The 5308-nt window shown below is 35.0% G+C and overlaps 1 non-coding gene across 1 annotated transcript; it reads left to right on the top strand.

Moving 5' to 3' along the window:
• The first annotated feature begins 798 nt into the window (after positions 1-798).
• Positions 799-872, top strand: TRNAS-GCU (transfer RNA serine (anticodon GCU)). The gene has a single exon. It is a non-coding gene; the product is annotated as a tRNA-Ser (tRNA).
• Positions 873-5308: the final 4436 nt, after the last annotated feature.

The raw sequence follows: 5308 nt of genomic DNA, 5'->3' as shown, positions 1-5308 counted from the left end.
TTTAATTACTAGTTTAAATATTAAGTAGTACAAAACCTCTTTTCCTACTAAGCCAATTATGTAAGAACAATTTTTACGGTATTTTAAGGGCATTTTTGAAAGATTTTTAGGTCATAAATGCATTGTTTTAGGTCATTTTTTCATGATTTATACGTCATCAAAATCCTAGCCCTAGCTATTACTTTCAAAATTTTAAGTGTGTTATTAAAGTTAGTCAGTTCGCGGCCCTCTAAGATTAAACGGGTTGCAAATTTTTTTTTTCGATTGTTATGAAAATCTACATGTTCACTCTACCTGGTTCTGAAATTTCTTTTGTCTGACCGATACATATTTTGTTATAATTTTTCTGGTTTATTTTCTTGTTACAGGAAGCCAATGCAGACGGTAGAATCTACTTCAGGAAAGAACCAAATGTAAGTAACTCATGGATGTACATAAGTAACAGTGTAGTAATATACAAATCTGGCTTTCAGGTAGGAGCTCCCTGTAAAGCAGGTTTGAATAATTTCAAGGAAAAATTGTTCCGGAGCCGGGTATCGATCCCGGGACTCTTCGCTTAGCGCGCTAACGCGCTACCGACTGAGCTACCCCAGGAACTATACACGACACCGTCACAATTTTTCCTTTTATATCCACAGAACTCAAATGAGCTGACAAGACGCCAGAACTCAACTGTGAGTGCCACAAATTAAGTCACACAGTATTTTGTGTGCACTCATAGTTGAGTTCTGGCATCTTGTCAGCTCATTTGAGTTGTGTGGATGTAAAAGGAAAAATTGTGACGGTGTCGTGTATAGTTCCTGGGGTAGCTCAGTCGGTAGAGCGTTCGCGCGCTAAGCGAATGGTCCCGGGATCGATACCCGGCTCAGGAAAAGTTTTTCCTTTAAAATTATTCAACAGTGTAGTATATTGTGTGCAGTGTATTTCTTATGATACGTGTTTATTTGTTTATTTATTTTCAAAATTAAATTTAATTTCAGGACAGAGATATTAATACCAGTTTCGAACTACATACCTTCCTTCATTATCGGTAATTGAATTTTGTTTGATGAAATAGGCAAGTAGCTTCGTAATTAATCAAGTTTCTCTAGGACTTACTGTCTTTAGATATAAAAATAAATGCTACAAGAAAGAGAACACTTCTCATCATTCATATTGCAAACGACCCATAGACCTTCAGTAAATAATTTTATATGTGCGCGCACAATATTCACATCGTGTTTTACAATACTTTGATAATTCTTTAATTCAGTCAATGTTCCAACTTTATACGATATCTCATCGGTGGTCTTTAATCCATATTTTCGTCGTCGTCGTCATCATCATCATCACCATCACTATCACCATCATCATCATCATCATCATCATCATCATCATCATCATCATCATCATAATTTGAAATATTTAGGCTTCATGACTAATATCGTTTTCCGCGGTTTTTTCTGCTATGAAGTTAAGCACGGGCAGGGCATGTAGCTCGTATGGGCGAATCCATAAATGCATGTAGTGTGTTAAGAGAGAGGCCGGAGTGGAAGAGACCTTTGGGGAGACCGAGACATAGATGGGAGGATAATATTAAAATAAATTTGAGGGAGGTGGGATATGATTGTAGAGACTGGTTTAACCTTGCTCAGGCTAGGGACCGATAGCGAGCTTATGTGAGGGCGGCAATGAACCTCCGAGTTCTTTAAAAATTATATTTGCACATATTAAGAGATAAATGTTTTCGGCTCGAAACTGCCACCTTCATTTACAATATAGTATACCTATCCAATACATTATATATATATATATATATATATATATATATATATATATATATATATATATATATATATATATATATATACACACACACACACACACACATTTTGATTACACAACTTTTAACACTGTATCACTTCGGAGTATGTATGATGAGACTTTCTTGTGTTAAATTGTAACATACCTTGTGAACATGTTTCGACCTATTTTGGGTTATCTTCAGAACTGGTCGTTGTTGGTGTTGGCGCCTGTTGTTTCCTGTGAGTGTGCGTTCGTAGTGTAGAGTCAAAGAGTGTATGTATTTTGAAATTGAGTTGTGTGTTGAGAATATCGTTGGGGTGTGTTTTCGTGTGTCTGTATATTTCATATTGTTCTAGTGTGTTGAGTTTCTTTCTTTTTGATTAGATGTGCAGTATTTCCATGTCTGTGTTGATGTCTCTGTAGGTGTGGTTGGAATTTGTGTTGTGTTCTGCATATGTGGAGGTGTTTTGTAATTTTGTTATGGCTGTGATGTGTTCTTTGTAACGTGTTTGAAATGATCTGCCTGTCTGTCCTATGTAGAAGTTGTTGCAGGTGTTGCATTTGAGTTTGTATACGCCTTTGTGGTTGTATTTGTTTGGTGTTGAGATGTTTTTGTAGAGTGTTATTTGTTCCGTATGCGATGTTGTAATTTAATTTCTTGAATGAGGTTGCAATTTTATGTACGATTTTGTGTTCGTGTGTTAGTATGATGTATTTTTTTTGTGTTCTTGTGTTTGTGTTGTATTCTTCTGTTTTTTGAGGTTTTGTTTTGTCTTACGTATTATGTTCTCTATTATGTTGGGGTTGTATCCGTTTTCTTGTGCTATGTATTTGATTGTGTTTAGTTCTTCTTTGTAATCCTGTTGGTTCATTGGTATGTTGATTAGTCTGTGTACCATTGTTCGGAATGCAGCTTGTGTTGTGTGGGGTGGTTGGATGTGTTGTGTATGTATGTGTGTTGTTGTTGTTGTGGGTTTTCTATATACTTTGAATGTGTGTTTGTTGTCTACTTTTGTTATTGTAATGACTTGAAAATTTATGGGTTTGTTGTTTTCAATTTCTAATGTGTAGTGTAGCTTTGGGTGTATTTTGTTTATGTGTTGATGTAGGTTTTGGATCTGTCTTTTGTTTCCTTTGTATAGTATTATTAGTAGGCCTATGTCATCTACGTATCTGTGCCATATATGTTGTCTCCGTGTTTGTTATTGCCTTTGTTTTGTATGTATGTCTGTTCTACGTGGTGTAAGAATATTTCTGCTAGTATGCTGGAAATGGGTGATCCCATGGGTAGGCCTTCGGTTTGTGTGTAATATATGTTATTGTATGTGAAGTAGTTTTGTTTTGTGATGATGTCTGTGGTGTGGATGATTTCTTGCATTTGTTCTTGTGGTGTGTTGTTTTTGAGCATTTGTTCTAGTATCTGTGGTGTATCTTTTATGGGTATGTTTGTGTATAGGTTAATTATGTCGAAAGTTGCTAATGTTGTACTGTGTGGGATATGTTAACAAGGTATGTTAAAATTTAACACAAAGTCTCATCATACATATTCCGAAACATTATATATACTGAACGAATACTTGAATATAGGCCTACGTTATAAGGAAGTTGTGAATAATAGATGACAATAGTGAGTATATGTGTAGAAAGGGAGAATACTTCTTATGCATAGCTATAGACACGAAGCTGTTATTCCCTGCGTGACTCCTCCTCTTTGCTTACGTCTTAAGAAATGAAGGCTCTATAAAGTCTAGGTAGGTAGTATCGTTCGCTATTTTTGTTCTTTCATTGCCGAGCTACTAGACGAGGAATCTATTTGCCGTACCGTTAAACATTATCATGTCGTAGCTCCTATGATAATAAATCAAACGCACTGTAATTGAGCAAATAATTGAACGGCAAATGACGACCTCCTGTGGTTTCTGCGAACGCCAACGAAAGAGCTAAAATGGTGGGCGATTATATTAAGTATTTATCGAGCCTTAGGATATGCATAACGTCTTCATCAGCGAATCATAAGACGCACACGTTTAAATGTAGCCGACCTGCAACGTGATTGACTGCAGGAAATTAGAGCAACAGGACTATAAGATTGGAAATGCGCTACAAAACTGTATAAGACCTATTAAGTAACTGATTTCGAATGAGCCAGTATAATGCACATGATATAGATAAGTAGTGTAACTCATAAAACATAATTTTTCAGGAGAACAAAATACCTGTTTCGTCAGAAATCACTTTTCCCTCGTTTACATCCGAATTTTCAAACCCTTCGTCCTGTTCCACTGTCTTTTCTTTACAATCTATTCATTTGCTGTCATTTTTAGGATTATTAATATCATTTGTAATTTGTGTTGGTTAGAGCTATGTATAGAGAAATATATTTCCTAATTCTTCGATTTTATTTGAATAGAAGTACGTAGTGATGTAATTAAAAAATATTAATAATAATATCAAAACTCTTTTACGTTACTCAATTTGGAGATCTTTATATTAAACAATGAAGTATAATAGTTATTTATGCAACAAGTGGATAACTGATGTTTATTGCATGATGAATGTTTGTCGCATGATCGATAACGAGTGCTACAATTTTCATGAGTGTCATAATAAGATTATCCACAAGTTAATACAACAATTTATGGCATCTTAGCATTATACATTGTAGGAAAGAAATAATGAAAGAAATTCAATTCAGGATCAATAACTGACAAATTATATTCATAATACATTCTGATCGATGACTTGCGCCTGGCATTGACATTGAGTAAAGAGTAATGGCTGACCTTGCAGGTTATGTAACAACTGTTCCTTTATTTTGTTAATATAGTTTCTCTGCACCACAGAACTGTTTTATGTGATATTACAAAAGTGATACAAAAATTGTTAAAGATTGAAAATAAATGATACGTTACCTTCTGTCCTGCATTCCATTTCTTGTTAGGCCGCGCGTAGAAGAGAAACCAAGACAGCAAGAGTTCCGGTATTACGTCATTGCAAATACGTCATTGCTTTTATCGGCACGCGTGCCATAATAAGCCAATTACGCACGATTTTCGACGTAGTAACAATCTGTTTACAATGCTAAGATGGCATAAAAGTATTTATACAGTATGTTTTATGTATTTGATTAATGTCTATGAGAGTCATAATGTGACATTTCTTACGATTTGATAATTTAATTTTCTATGATGTGTTTGCTTCAATTTGCAAGGCATTTTCGTTGCTGGTACTGACGTTTCTTTTCTTTTACTATTAGACATATATATTCTTGTTCGTAAGATGTTTTGACGAGAAAACACTATGGCATTAATTGGAGGCACCAGCACTTTTCCAATAAAACTTTTTCTGGTCATCAGACATTTTTGAGAACACTGAAGTCTACATTCCACCCTATCACAATGTGTACTTATATTTCGTTCTGGAAAATTGTTTGGCCTAAAGACGATTTCATGTTTTTGTACAATGCCTGATATTCTTCAAATCACTTCGTTTTGCAGGGATCAAGTTACTCTGAGAATGGAGC

The sequence above is a fragment of the Periplaneta americana genome, chromosome 9 (genome assembly GCF_040183065.1).
Source record: "Periplaneta americana isolate PAMFEO1 chromosome 9, P.americana_PAMFEO1_priV1, whole genome shotgun sequence".
In the NCBI taxonomy this organism is placed as follows: Eukaryota; Metazoa; Arthropoda; class Insecta; order Blattodea; family Blattidae; genus Periplaneta; species Periplaneta americana.
The sequence above is the reverse complement of the archived record's forward strand: the minus strand, read 5'-3'. Positions and strand labels throughout refer to the sequence as shown.